Genomic DNA, 15584 nt, shown 5'->3' on the forward strand with positions numbered 1-15584 from the left:
TGCCCAGGCTGGTCTCGAACTCTTGGGCTCAGGCAATCCTTCTGCTTTGGCCCCCTAAAGTGCTGGGATTATAGGCATGAGCCATGGCGCCAGGCCCTTCCTTATTGTTGTTTAACAAGTAACATTGAATAATTTTTCTTTAACACTGCACATCCCTTTTATACAGTCTAAAGCTGTGCTTTTCAATCTGTTGTTACTTACTGACATGGTAGGAGGGCAGGGAAGTGCTGGGAGGAGAAGGGTGGGGTCCCTGGCGAGGGCTCCACCCCAAGGCCTGTACCCATGGACCTAGGTTAGCACAGGCATTTCTGTTTTCATGCCCAAATGTTGCGTTTCCCAAGACCGCCCCGGCCCACCATGCCCCCATCCTGTGCCCATAAAACCCTTGAGACCCTAGTGGGCAGAGACACAAGCAGCTAGGAACACACCAGCAGAAGAGCACACAAGCGGCTGGACATCTAGAGAAGCAGAGGGGCAGAAAAACGCACCAGCAGAAGAACACACTGACAGACTCTGGCAAGCCATGGACTGCAGAATGATGGGATGACGCGGAGTTCAGTAGAGGGCAGTCAGAGCAGCCTGACTCCAGGGGAAAACCACCTTCCCACTCCATCCCCCTTCTCGCTCCCCATCCATCTGCTGAGAGCTACTTCTGCCATTCAATAAAGCCTACATGTGATCTGATTTTTCCAGTACACTAAGGCAAGAACTGGGGATACAGAAAGCCCTCTGTCCTTGCAATAAGACAGAGGGTCTAATTGAGCTGATTAACACCAGCCGCCTGTGGACGGCAAAACTGAAAGAACACATTGTAACACATGCCCACTGGGGCTTCGGGAGTTGTAAACGCTCAACCCTAGATGCTACTGCGGGGTCGGAGCCCATGCTCTTCACAACCTGCCCATCTGCATGCTTCCCCTAGGGGTACGACAAGCAGGGCACTGAAGAAGCAAGCCACAACACTATGGCACACTCTGCAAGGGGGACAAGGGAATTTTTCCCATTTCATTACCACATGTGGCTATTGAGCATTGAAATGTGGCTAGTCTGAATTTAGATATGCTAGAAGTGTCATATTTACACCAAGTTTTGAAGACTTGACATGGGAAAAGGAATGTAAGATATCCCATTAGTAAATTTTATATTGATTACATGTTGGAATCTATGTTTTAAATATATTGGGTTAAAATTACTCAATTACTAAAAGTAATTTCACGTGTTTGTTTTTTTTTTTTTTTTTTTTTTTTAGACAGAGTCTCACTCTGTCTCTCAGATTGGAGTGCAGTGGCGCGATTTCAGCTCACTGCAACCTCTACCGGTTGAAGTGATTTTCTTGCCTCAGCCTCCCAAGTAGCTGGGACTACAGGTGCGTGCCACCACGCCTGGCTAGTTTTTGTATTTTAGTAGAGACGAGGTTTCATCCTGTTGGCCAGGCTGATCTTGAACTCCTGACCTCAAGTGATCTGCCCGCCTCATCCTCCCAAAGTGCTGGGATTACAGGCATGAGCCACTGTGCCCAACCCACCTGTTTCTTTTTACTTTTTAACATGGCTGCTAGAAAATTTAGAGTAATGCATGCTGGTGACTCACATTGTAATTTTTGGACAGCATAGGTCTACAGAGCAGCTAGCGTAAAGAAGGAAAGAGAAAGGGAATCTTGGAGCTCTTCTAAAACCTGGGATGTCTCTGCCTGTTAATGAGAAGAGTGACAGCTTTCACAGTGACTCATGACTTTCAGGATGCTGATTCTGGGCAGCATTTTTTGAGAAGCTGGACACACTGGGCCTCAGGAGCATCTTTGGGAAGTGTCTGGGATGCTAGCCAATAATTGGTCTTGCCTGCATTTATAATACAATGATGCATCTACTCAATTCCTACTCATCTCTCAGGATTTGGTTCAAGCATTGTATTAAGGCCTTTCCCAGCTGGATCATATCTTACAGGTCTTCTGTATTCTCTGCTGCATCACTCAGAGTCAAGCCCATCAGTGTGTACACAATACCTGTGACAGTCTGAACTAATTATTAGCCTTTTCCCTGTACATTTTTCCTTAGTATCTCTCATAGTTATCGTTTTCACTAAATAGAGAAGTAGAATCTCATCTGAAATAAGAATGCTGCTTAAACAATATGGAAAAAAAAAAAATCATCTTTGCATGATATGTCTTTAGAAGAACCCAAAACAATCTGGTAACATGATGTCCAGGGAAGGGAACAAAGTAGTTGAGGACAGAGGTAACGAGAGACTTTTCTGTGACCTTTTATTTTGGAACCTCATGTCGTACATTCTTTTAAAACCTTTTTAAGAGACTATCTTCACTATATAGAAAAAGGGTTTTTAAAACTTGGATTCTATTGAAGACTTGAAAAAGATTTTCTCACATCACACCCTTTAGATCAGCAGTTGACCAACTTTTCCTGTAAAGGGTCAGATAGTAAAAGTTTTAGGCTTTGTGAATCTCTGTATCAGCTATTCTCCTTTTGTAGCATGAAAGCAGCCATAGACAAGACATAAAGGAATGGGTGTGGCTGTGTTCCAATAAAACTTTATTTACAAAAATAGGCAGGCTTGAGCCTGTTGGCGGTAGGAGGTGGGGGGAAGTCACATCTTTAAATAACGCCTCCTTTGTACAAAACAGAATTTGTAATCATGCTCTTTACTTTTTCATTCTTAAACAGGTTAAAATAAATCTTTTAATTCAAGTAAAGAATTAGGCTTAGGGCTGGGCACAGTGCCTCACGCTTGTAATTCCAGCACTTTGGGAGGCTGAGGTAGGCGGATAACTTGAGGCCAGGAGTTCGAGACCATCCTGGCCAACACAGTGAAACTCCATCTCTACTAAAAATAGAAAAAATTAGCCAGGCACGGAGGTGCATGACTGTAATCCCAGCTACTTGGGAAGCTGAGGCAGGAGAAACTGTTGAACCCGGGAGGCAGAGGTTGCAGTGAGCCAAGATCATGCCACTGCACTCCAGCCTGGGCAACAGAGCAAGACTCCAGCTCAAAAAAAAAAAAAAAAAAAAAGAATTATGCTTAGGAAGTTTGAAAAAAAGGAAAGATAATGGTAGAACAGGAGAAAAACATCTAGTTTATGAGATAAAACCATGGAGTCTGTGATAGTCCCTCAGAAAAGCAAAGATGTTTCAAACGCCACGAAAAAAATATCTCATCCTATCAGAAATCTTGGTATGAATCAATGGTGGCAACAAAGAAGTCTCATTCTGGGTTGAAAATTACTTTTGCATATTTGTACCTCTGAAAACATTGAAACTATACATACTTGTGCAAATCAACTCAGAAACTGCTATTCCAGAAATGTAGATCATATAAATTATCCAAATATCAATCTCTTACCATTAAATTCTCTACAGAAGTGATTATCATGACAAGTAGACTCATCACCCTAGTCTGTGGCATGTGACGAGGTTTCTCTAGCTCAGAGAATCCCCTTGAGAGGATGATTCAGCCTGGAAAACTTTAGTTTCCTGGGATGCTGGCTCCAACCTCCAGGTTCTAGGCTTTTATCTTACTCTACAGAATTCTCCCAGCACGTTGACCAAAAGCATAGTCTCCCTCAGAGAAAACAAATCAAAGCAACACATCTATCTTCAAAACAATTTCTTGTTGAAGAGAAAGATGAAAGTTTAAGACAACACTCAAGCTTAAAAATGAGCTCTATGATCAAATGGTATCAACTGGATTCTCCAGCTTTTCACTGTTACTTGTCTCAGAGGAAGCAGGTAATACTGACAAAGCCACAGGGATGGAAAGTGGGCCTCACTCAGGAGCAATGAAACTGAATGACGTCCACAGAATTTGCCGTCATCTTTTAGTGACATTCAGGGATATCAGTCTCAAAGATCAGAAGCTACTTGTATTGGGTACATATGAAAATAGATGGGAACAATAGACACTGGGGACCTCTAGACTGGGGAGAGAGTGTGGGAGAAAACACAGAAAAACTACCAATTGGGTACTATGCTCACTGCCTGGGTGATGGGATCATTTGTACCCCAAACCTCAGCATCATGGAATATACCCAAGTAACAAACCTGCACATGTACCCCCAAATCTAAAATAAAAGTTGAAAATATTTTTTTAAAAAAGAAGCTGCTTGTGATGGGGTTCAGGACACACTACCCCAAAATATGTCACTTTAGCATATCAAGTATTTGAAGTTGAAGAAATTTGAGGAAACCACAACAGCAGGAAGGTCTCTCTGACCTTTCCCTGACCTTCTCCTCTGACGGAGGTCATAAGACCCTAGGTGAGAGGCGCCCTCCCTAGACCTGGAGCAAAGGAGCATTCTTATCTCTGAAGACACAGGGACACAGAGAAGAATGTGAATGAACAGGCCTTGCTAAGTTCTCCCAGTTCATTACCCCAGATCATACTCTTTGCCCTATCATATTCCTCCATTAATCTTGTGAAAGGAAAATAAATCTTGGCGCCCCAAGATCACTAAGCTAACAGAAAAGTCAAGCTGGGAACTGCTTAGAGCCAACCTGCCTCCCATTATATTCAAAGTCATCCCCCTGCTCATTGAGATAAATGCATATCTGATTGCCTCCTTTGGAAACGCTAATCAGCAACTTAAAAGAATGCAACCATTTGTCTCTCACCTACCTGTGACCTGGAAGCCTCCTCCCCATTTCCAGTTGTCCTGCCTTTCCGGATGGAACCAGTGTTCATTTTACATATGTTGACTGATGTCTCATGTCTCCCTAAAACGTATAAAACCAAGCTGTGCCCCAACCACCTTGGGCACGTGTTGTCAGGACCTCCTGAGGCTGTGTCATGGGCACATGTCCTCAACCTTGGCAAAATAAACTTTCTAAATTAGCTGAGACTTGTCTCAGACTTTGGGGGTTCATATTTTGGCAATCATGAAGGAATTCTGCGTGGAGATGCCCCTAGCCTTAGGCAAATCTCCTATCAGTGCTTGGTACCAGCCTGAGCTAACTTTATGGCTCAAATCAATAGGACAATTTGCTGAGGTCTGGAAGCACCCCCTCCAGAGAATCCCCAAAATTTGCGCTTAAGATCAAAAGTTTATTTTGCTATACAACTCCTTTTTTTTTTTTTTTTGGAGTTTTCCTGGCTTCCAACAGGGAAGGTAGGATTTCCTGTTTCCATGACAATGGAAAGCAGGTAACTCCTTTAAAGAGTTTGACTTACTCCCAGCAAGGAAGATGAGTTTGAGGGTTTTTTCCCCTGCTTCTAGGATGGTAGAAAGCAGTCTTCAGCCTGAGACCCATCCCTAGGTAAGTAGCTGAATTGGGGTTTTGTCTTGGTTAAACTACCAGCTGGTCTTAATTTCTCTTCACCATTAGAGCACTCAGTGATCATGTTGAGGGTTTTTTGTTGTTGTTGTTTGTTCCGGTCTTTCTCCCATCAGATTTGACTAACTCTACCTGACTTAGTCAAATCTGAGTGAGAATTCTGAATTATGGGTAACAAAGCCTCTCTAATTTGGCCCAAATTCCTTGCAGCTGCAAAAGAGGAATAAAAAACAAAACAACAACAACAAAAACAAAAAATGATGCCCTTGGTTTCTGTGTTTGCTTCCTGTCTTTAAAAAAACAAAACAGTTCTTTTGTTTACTTTTCTTCCACCCTATACCTCCTTCCCTTTGCCATCTGCAGTACCAAAAAATCTAGAGAAGGCTTCTAATGACTTGAACCCCTTTAAAGAATTCAGAACAAAGGTGCCACTTACCTCTTTGTAGGGGGTGTTCTGTTTCCTTTGTGGAGTTTCAAGAGTCATGGACAGATTCTTCTCAGGATGAAAGCTCTCTTTTCCAGTATTGCCTGGCCTGACCTCTTTGGCTTTGGCGGTACCAGAGATTGCCACATACTGTGAGAGGATTTGACCTTGGTGTGTGTAATGGCGGACAAGGGCTACAAAGTAGGGGTGGCTGAGCACATTTTACAGGAAGTGGTCTTGGCTGTTTTTTTTCCTCTCCTAGGAATTTGTTAAGGATCTTAATTCTAGTTCAGGCTTGCATTCTAAGGGGTCTTCTCTATTGCTTTTTCTACCAAAATTAATCTCAATTCAGCTTGTTTGTGCTCATTTGCGTCAGGAACTGAACTATTGTTTTCATAGGTAAATGAGAGACTTGAGTTTTCTCAGCTCCAAAAACAAAGGACATTGGCTCCTCCCAGCCAAAAGGTGCCCCAGGTGACCAGGGGCTTCATGGGAGTGTCTGGGGGGTTAACCCCAGTGGCAGTAGCCCCACAGGGAAATCCCCAACAAAAATTAATTTTTTAAAAAGGCTCTGGCCGGGCGCGGTGACTCACGCCTGTAATCCCAGCACTTTAGGAGGCCGAGGCGGGCGGATCACGAGGTCAGGAGATCGAGACCATCCTGGCTAACACGGTGAAACTCCCTCTCTACTAAAAATGCAAAAAATTAGCCTGGCGTGGTGGCGGGCGCCTGTAGTCCCAGCTACTCAGGAGGCTGAGGCAGGAAAATGGCGGGAACCCGGGAGGCGGAGCTTGCAGTGAGCCGAGATCGCGCCACTGCACTCCAGCCTGGACGATAGAGCGAGACTCTGTCTCAAAAAAAAAAAAAAGAAAGAAAAAAAAAAAGGCCATCCAGGAAACACACATAAGGGTTGATCACCAGGCATTCTGAGCCTTCTTCAAGGTCATAGACCTCTGGAGAGAGAAGCTGACACAGGTAAGAGGGTGGAAGCAACTCAGTGGTGACACACTGTAGAGTCCTGCCCACAAGTAGCACACATTGATCCACCACAAAAAACCCCTAGGCCACAGCTCAGTTCCTCCTTTTAAGAAAAAAAAAAAAATGTAGGAGACAATCTAAAACTGAGGAGAAAACAAGGAGAATGACCTCCTTTCGAGCACTCCTTAGGTTTCATGGCACCTCTACTTGCCAGAGTTTATGTAAAATGGAAGTAATGTGGTTTTTGTGCTCATTTACATTAAGGAAAAAGAGCCCTAAGGTTGACCTGCAAACTATAGAGTTCTAAGTTCTCTTGTTCTCTGTTTTTCTTTTCTGCCTACTTTAAATCTGCTGTTATTTTTCTATTAAGATGAAAACCACTGTTTGGATCAAACAGGTTTATTTTGCAAGCCTGTGAATTTGTATTTATCTCATGGCTAAAGTTCTCATGGTTAAAGTTCTGAAGTAAAAGCTACAGGATCTGTGTGTGTGTGTGTGTGTGTGTGTGTGTGTGTGTGTGTGTGTGTGTATTTGAAAGGCCTTTATAATTTCTATAATTTTATGTTTAATTGGCAATTAAATCCATTTTAATTTCCCTCTAGCACACCAGACTTTTTCTCTCCGTACCTTAGGATGTAAATTTTGCTTTTTGATTTTCACCTGAGTTGTTTCCTTTAATATGCAAATTTAAAGCTAATTAGCTGACAACTGCCTAGGGTAATAAAACAGGTTGTCAAGAATTTGAAAGTCTAAGATGGGGGAAAAAAAGGTTTTTATGAATCTGTAACATGTATTTCTATCAGCATACCTAATACGTCTATGTATTTGTGTTGCATACACAGTGTTTACTGAAGATATATAAAAGAGCTCTAATTAAGTGGCTTAAAAAAATAAAGCGCTTGAATCAAATACTTTATAAAGAACAAAGAAAACGCTAGTCAAATGCTTTTTCAAGTTTATGTAACTTAAGTAAAATCTTTAATAAATAAGCTAGCTTTAAAATTATTGGTAAAGTAATATTAGAAATGTCTTAAGAATTTCCAGCATACATTTTCGTTTGCATTTATTAATCAAGCAATTTCATACTTATCCCTGCCAAATAATATAAGGTATCAAAATTTGGCATAAGGATTACAAAAGTATAAACCCAGTCCAAAACAGAATAATATTTGCTTGTGTAAACTTTAATAAATAAGACATTGATATTGGTTTAAAGAAAAATAGCTACATCTTAGATTTAGTAAGATTACCATGACTTCTAATTGTGTGGCTTTAGGCAGTCTAGTCCATGGGCAAGTAAGGTTTGTTTTGGGAAGGGACTGTTAACGTCTTTGTTTCAAAGCTAAACTATAAACTAAGTTCCTCCCTAAGTTAGTTTGGCCTATGCCCGGGAATAAAGAAGGACAGCTTGGAGGTTAGAAGCAATGAAGTTCAACTTTTATTGCATCTCACCATTTTCTGTTTTCTCTCCCCTTTTAAAAGGTGAGAAACAGTAAAGCTCTCCTTCAACTCATTTTTAGCTCGTGGAAGTTTTTTTCCTTAAGTTCTGTTTGTTGTGGACTAATGCTAACAATGTTTTCTTAAAGGTCTAAAGGAAATGTTTTCTTCCAGCATAATATTCTGTGCATTGCAGACCTTTTCTTTTGCCTTTTGGTAACTGGCCTAACAGACTTTACATTTTATTGAAACAATACCTATGCCATTATTATTGTCACACGCGTCCATGTGAAGAGACCATGAAACAGGCTTTGTGTGAGCAATAAAACTTTGTAATCACCTGGGTGCAGGCGCGCTGAGTCCAAAAAGAGAGTCAGTGAAGAGAGATAGGGGTGGGGCCGTTTTATAGGATTTGGGTAGGTAGTGGAAAATTACAGTCAAAGTGGGTTGTTCTCTGGCGGGCAGAGGCGGGGGGTCACAAGGTGCTCAGTGGGGGAGCTTCTGAGCCAGGAGAAGGAATTTCACAAGGTAATGTCATTAGTTAAGGCAGGAATCAGCCATTTTCACTTATTTTGTGATTCTTCTGTTACTTCAGGCCATCTGGATGTATACATGCAGGTTTGGGCTCAGAGGCCTAACAGTTAAGTTTCGGTTTGCTTAGGAAAAAAACTGAGATTGAAATTTTTTTAAATTAAGGTTATTACATCTGTATATCTAGAAAGATGTATGTGCTTCTTAAAGTATTTGTGACATTGAGTTACAGGGCTTTGACTCCGGGTCTAAAAAGGATACCAAGTTCTGCTAAATCTTAAACACTGACAGCAATTATAGCTTCATCCTCAGGCCTGGTAGAAGATGTCAATCAAAATAAACTGCATTCCTGAGACACAGGGCCAGAAATTAAAGCTATTCAACGCCTCAAGGCCCAGGGACTATCACGGAAGACATGGACATGTGAGATTGTAAGGGCTGATTTTGAGAGATAAAGTAAGTTCTATTTCTCTATAAATTAATCATTAATGTCAAAGACACACTGATGCAAGACCAGCATATGTGCCCCTATGTCAAATTAACAAGATTTTCTTGAAGCATTAACCGACTGCTTAATAAAGGTCATAAAGGTTATAAAAGGCTTATGGAAGTCATATCTTACGGTCAAGATTAAAATTTTTATAGATTGTTTATAAAATTTCAAAAAACAAATATAATTGACTTTATGATGTTTTTATTAGGGCTTATTGTTTGGAAAATTAAGTCTCCTTTCTCAAAGAATGAAGGTTTTCTCCTTTTTTTGAAGTCCTTGAGTTATCACTTTGGTCAAAGGAATGACTTGTTTTACAATGACCTGTGAGATCAAGTGTTTTAAACCTTTGATATTTGACAGACTTTCCAAAATCAAATTGTAAATTATGTCTTTTTCTGACCTAATTAATCCTTTAAGATATTAGTTTCCCTAAAGTCCAAAAATAACATAATTTGACTTATTTGGTATAAAAATTATACAGGAAACATTGTCAAATATGAAATGGTGTTTGGGTTTTTTGGGGCTGTATTTGTATAAATATGTTATTGATATGTGTTCCAAAATTATGGGACTATAATTGTAATATACTTAGTGTACATTATCAGTAATAATTATAACTGTTGTTAAATTATTGTGTGCCACAGGGGTAACGAATCTCCATGTCAATTGTGTCCTTGACTATGGCTGCCCTTAAACTTTTTGTCATCCATAGACAATTGTTATCTTGTTTTGGTCCTCTTTAGAAGGTGGTTTTATAATCATCTATAAAACTCTAACAGGTGCTCTTGAGTACAAGTCTGATAACTTTGAAGATTGTGACATCAGAATAGAAGAAAAACTTTTAGGACTCATGGAGAAGTGAAATATTCATGAATATCAGGCAGAACAGGACTTAACTGCATGGACAGAACCAGTACAAGACTGAGGTCATCTTTTTGACTTTTTGCTTAAAATGTTGCTGATCCTTTGTTTTGTTTTTTCAGAGTCAGGAAACTTTTCTTTTGCCCTACTGACAGCTTTTAACAATTTAGTATATGCCTATGAACAAAATTTAAAATATATTTGTTTCTCTCTACCTGATTTCTCCAGAATTTGGAAACTATTTGTGAATATTCTTAACTTACAGCAACACAGTTATTTGCATAAGTGCAATAAGAATCTGTTTTCAGACACAATTGGAGAAACTGGTTATTTTGCCAAGGCTTTGACTGGAATGGTGTCCTTTCCTTTAAGGAACCAATAAAAGCCCCTTGGAAATACTGGCCTCATACCTAGTCTACACTGTCCCTGTACAGGGTTCCTGACCTGTGGTAAGTAAAGCATGTCACTTTCTGACAGGCCCAGGAACCCCAAGTTTATATTAGAACCTCAAGAGGGGAGGAATTCACCCAACTCATAGGTATTTGATGATACAAATCCATGGCTGAGCTTGGCTTTTAAAAAGTCTTATCTGAGATTCCTTCTATGGAACAAATTTCCATCAAAGCCAATTTAAAAGCCTATGTAAAAAAATAATTATTTTTGCTGCACTTTATAGAAATAATCATGCCAAGTATAACAAAGCAAATCAGTCCTACCATGATTTCTCTTTAGTAAAAATGGGAAACTGCAGAGAGAAAAATTATGTTTCAAAAACTATAGTACACCTATTGTTAGATTCTAGCCTTGCCTTATGTTTTTCAATTGTTAATATTTTTTACAGTTTGGACTGAATTCTAATTTTTCTTGGCTACAAGTCTTCAAAGTGATGTTTTCAAGTTTTTTCCTTCTTTTTTCCCCCATTTTTCCTAATTTTGAGTCACTGAAAACTAAGCTGTGCTTTTGGAAAGCCCTGCAAACTGAAGCCAGACAGTTTAAACTTCAGAAGAAAATATCAGCAACCTACTTATGTACATAAGCCACTTTCATCCCTGCCTACTGATATATAAACTTCAGAGTAATGTGGCCTATATCGATTTTCCAGGATTGTTCTTTGTTTATTGTTGTTTTTATCCCTTCCTCCCCCATTTTCTCTTCATAGGACATGAGACTTCACAACCTGCTAAAAATGAACTTTCCTAATAACTGGGGACCTACCCATCTAGGAATAAACCATCCTAGCCATGAGAGATCAGATGAAACCTAAGACCAGAGACTCATTTTCTCCTAAAATGCTTTCTCCAAAAGATTTTTAGAAATAAAAGGGGGAAAATATGAAAAGAAAATAAATCTCGGGGCCCCAAAGTCACTAAGTTAAAGGGAAAATTCAAGCTGGGAACTGTTTAGGGCCAACCTGCCTCCCATTCTATTCAAAGTCACCTCTCTGCTCACTGAGATAAGTGCAAATCTGACTGCCTCCTTTGGTGAGGCTAATGAGAAACACAAAAGAATGCAACCATTTGTCTCTTATCTACCTATGACCTGGAAGCCCCCTCCCTGCTTTGAGTCTTCCTGCCTTTGCTTCAAGCGGTCCCGCCTTTCCTTCAAGCTGTCCTGCCTTTCCAGACCAAACCAATGTACTTCTTACATATGTTGATTGATGTCTCATGTCTCCCTAAAATGTATAAAACTAAGCTGTGCCCCAACCACCTTGGGCACATGTCGTCAGGACCTCCTGAGGCTGTGTCATGAGCACATCCTCTACCTTTGCAAAATAAACTTTCTAAATTAACTGGGACCTGTCTCAAATTTTTCTGGGTTCAACACGCCTTTGCCTCGAGTTGTCCCACCTTTCCAGACTGAACCAATGTACATCTTAACACATATTGATTGATGTCTCATGTCTCCCTAAAATGTATAAAACCAAGCTGTGCTCTGATCACCTTAGGCACATGTCATCAGGACCTCCTGAGGCTGTATCATGGGTGCACGTCCTCAACCCTGGCAAAATAAGCTTTCTAAATTAACTGAGACCTGTCTCAGATTTTCGGAATTCACAATCTCCACTCCACCAAACCTACTATAAAAAACGCTCAGCTTTAACTGTTTCTTTGGGTCTTCATTTTCTTATGAAGGTTCATGTGTCACATAAAACTTTAAAAAATTTATACACTTTTCTCTCATTAATCTGTCTTCTGTTATAGGGCCTCAGCCATGAACTTAGAATGGGAAGAGAAAAAAAATATTTTTCCTCCCGTACACTTTTTTTTTTTTTTTTTTTTGAGACGAAGTCTCACTCTGTTGCCCAGGCTGGAGTGCAATGGCGTGGTCTTGGCTCACTACAACCTCCACCTCCCAGGTTCAAGCAATTATCCTGCCTCAGCCTCCCGACTAGCTGGGACTACAGGCGCGTGCCACCACACCTGGCTAATTTTTTTCTGTTTTTAGTAGAGACAGGGTTTCACCATGTTGCCCAGGCTGGTCTTGAACTCCTGACCTCGTGATCCACCTGCCTCGGCCTCCCAAAGTGCTGGGATTACAGGCGTCAGCCACCACACCCAGCCCTCCCCTACACATTTCTAAGTATCTTACCTGATTTTCTTTTTTTTTTTTTTTTTTTTTTTTTGAGACGGAGTCTCGCTCTGTCACCCAGGCTGGAGTGCAGTGGCCGGGTCTCAGCTCACTGCAAGCTCCGCCTCCCGGGTTCACGCCATTCTCCTGCCTCAGCCTCCGGAGTAGCTGGGACTACAGGCGCCCGCCACCTCGCCCGGCTAGGTTTTTGTATTTTTAGTAGAGACGGGGTTTCACCATGTTAGCCAGGATGGTCTCGATCTCCTGACCTTGTGATCCGCCCGTCTCGGCCTCCCAAAGTGCTGGGATTACAGGCTTGAGCCACCGCGCCCGGCCACCTTACCTGATTTTCTATGGCACCTTTGGGTTGCAGAATCTTAGCTGTAGGAGAAATGGTGGTGAGGGCCAATGTCTGGCACTGACTTTAACAGAGTACAGATGTGTATGTTAGTACTTATTTTAACAAAATAGAAAGTACAAGAAGGAAACACATCAACAAAAGTGACAATTAGATTGGAAGGGACCCATTCTTATTTGCTTGTTTGTTTTCTCCATAAGCCATCTAGCTCTTTTTTTTGTTTGTTTGTTTGTTTGTTTGAGACGGTCTCACTCTGTCTCCCAGGCTGGAGTGCAGTGGCGCCATCACAGCTCACCTCAGCCTTGACCTCCCAGGCTCAAGTGATCCTCTCACCTTAGCCTCTCGAGTAGCTGGGAGTATAGGCATGCACTACCATGCCCAGCTAATTTTTTTTTTTTATATTGCCAAGCTAGTGATCCTCCTGCCTCAGCCTCCCAAAATGTTGGGATTATAGGCATGAGCTACCATGCCCAACCCTAACTCCATTCTTAATTGTCACTTAGCCTACACTTCCACGTGATTGACATTTGTAGGCTGACATCAAGCAGATGAAGATAGCATTGAAACAGTGCCACCATTCACCCAACTGTCCTGTCAGTCAGGAAAAGCACATCCCCACTGGGTCTCAGAGCTCTCGGCCCATTGTCTTTGCACTGTGTGACCACACACAAAACCAGGTAAAATATTGACCTGCTTTGTTCAGGAGGCTGTCCTTGGCTCTCTAGTTTCTGATGGGACCCCATTTTACACTCTTTCAAGCCCCCTTATCCTTGTTCTTTGATTGTGTCATAGCCTCTAAATATATCACAATTATTAATATAATTAAGTACTTATTTCCCTCTATAGGGAAATTTGTTTAAAGCCTGCCTTCCCCCCAAGAGGTGGTCAGGTCTGAAGGCAGGTTTATTACAGACAACAGGCTCTTGGGCCCATCGTGTAATAAAAATTAACATGGGGACAAGCAGATTTCTCAGACAAGGCTTTTATCTTGGGGCTTGTGCTCGAGTGCAGGGGAGACACCAGACGTACAAGGACCCTCAAGCTGACTCCCTGAAAAGGTGGTAGGGATTTTTTTATTAGGCAAACACAGGAATTGGTATCATGGGTAGGGTATGCAGGCTGGCCTGTGCAAAGCACCTAATGGGTAGGGGACGCTGGTTAGCATATCTAGTTGTGATGGTTATCTTGAGTAATGGGCCACCTGGGGGTCTGGCCAGCAGTAACGAGGCTGCAAGTGAATTGTTCAGGGTTCCTTCCCTTCCCATGATGGGACACTCTGCAACCTCAGTTTGATGTTTAGATTTCCTAAGGCCAGTTCCTGGAATTCTTTTAAGTAAAAGGCATGGTTAAACATTATGAGAGCACAGAAGAATGGCTATTTTCTTTGTAAGCCTAAAGCCTTATCTAAAACCGATTGTCAGCCAGGCAGTGGTGTGGGTCTTGTGATCAGTGAGGCAAGAAAAGAAGAAAAAAAAATATGTGAAAAAGGAACTGAGTTCCTTTTCTATTCTGTCTGAGGTTACTCCCCACTGCACCCCTGGCACCTGACACTGTGAGAGGCATTTGAACCAGAGTGACTCCATCTTGAATAGGGGCTGGGTAAAATGAAGCTGAGACCTACTGGGCTGCATTCCCAGGAGGTTAGGCATTCTTAGTCACAGGATGAGATAGGAGGTTGGCAGGACTGGTATCACAAGATACAGGTCATAAAAACTCTGACCATAAAACAAGATGCGGTATAGAAGCCAGCCAAAACCAAGATGGTAACAAAAGTGACCTCTAGTCATCCTCACTGCTCATTATACTCAAATTATAATGCATTAGTATGCTTAAAGAAATTTCCACTAGCACCATGACAGCTTACAAATGCCATGGCAGTGTTCAGAAGTTACCCTATGTAGTCTAAAACGGGGAGGAACCCTCAGTTCCAGGAATTCCCCACCCCTTTTCCAGAAAACTCATGAATGATCTACCCTTTATTTAGCATATGATCAAGAAATAACTACAAGTATACCCGGTCAGCAGCTCGCGCCGCTGCTGTGTCTATGGAGTAGCCATTCTTTTGTCTCTTTTACTTCTCTAATAAACTTTATTCTATGGATTTGCCCCACATTCTTTCTTGCGTGAGATCCAAGAACCCTCTCTTGGGGTCTGGATTGGGGCCCCTATTACCATGCCTGGCTCAAGAAACATTTGTTGAGTAATGATTTATAGTAACTGTCTATGTGCTCATGTCTCACTCTTGTTCCAGTACCTGTATTCTAAACAGCCATGCTACTGTCCTTCTGTGCCTCCCTACATTCCAAGTTCAAGGAGACAGGATGGTTTATTGTTTCTTAAGTGCTCGTCCTTGTCTTTCTGGTCCTGTTTACATGCATCATTAGCCCACAGGAAAGCACTCTGTTACAAGTGACTTTAGAAATCACAATCATTAAAATTGAAAACTTCCATTTAAGCCAGACTGACTACCCCTTTGTGATGTTAAAAGTGTTGCCTCTGAGCTTCCAAACCCCTCTCTATGAGGCCTATTCCAGCTTTTAACCTACCGTGCATGTGGGCTTTTCATTTGGAGCCTCTTGTGATCTTCAAGCTGTAATTTTAGCAAGCAGGGCCCTAAAGCTCTTTAATTTTTTTGTTTACCAGAATCACTCA

At 41.5% G+C, this 15584-nt stretch overlaps 2 long non-coding RNA genes across 7 annotated transcripts in view; one reads left to right on the forward strand and one right to left on the reverse strand.

Annotated features, from left to right (window-relative positions):
• Nucleotides 1–5853, reverse strand: part of LOC123570825 (uncharacterized) — a 497461-nt gene extending 491608 nt beyond the window's left edge. The window contains exon 1 of one of the 2 annotated variants that reach the window (XR_012429830.1): nucleotides 5719–5853. This is a non-coding gene — a long non-coding RNA (uncharacterized lncRNA). The remainder of the gene's footprint in view (nucleotides 1–5718) is intronic. The other variant, XR_012429828.1, reaches the window with a different exon arrangement.
• LOC123571393 (uncharacterized) lies at nucleotides 4713–11265 on the forward strand. 5 transcript variants are annotated; one of them, XR_012429826.1, is made up of 3 exons: nucleotides 4713–5264; nucleotides 8885–9108; nucleotides 11166–11265. It is a non-coding gene; the product is annotated as an uncharacterized lncRNA (long non-coding RNA). The 5 variants fall into 5 exon arrangements; XR_006695532.2 differs by having other exon boundaries at nucleotides 4724–5264; nucleotides 8944–9108; XR_006695530.2 differs by having other exon boundaries at nucleotides 4732–5264; nucleotides 8965–9108.
• Nucleotides 11266–15584: the final 4319 nt, after the last annotated feature.

This window comes from Macaca fascicularis, chromosome X (assembly GCF_037993035.2).
Source record: "Macaca fascicularis isolate 582-1 chromosome X, T2T-MFA8v1.1".
Taxonomy (NCBI): Eukaryota; Metazoa; Chordata; class Mammalia; order Primates; family Cercopithecidae; genus Macaca; species Macaca fascicularis.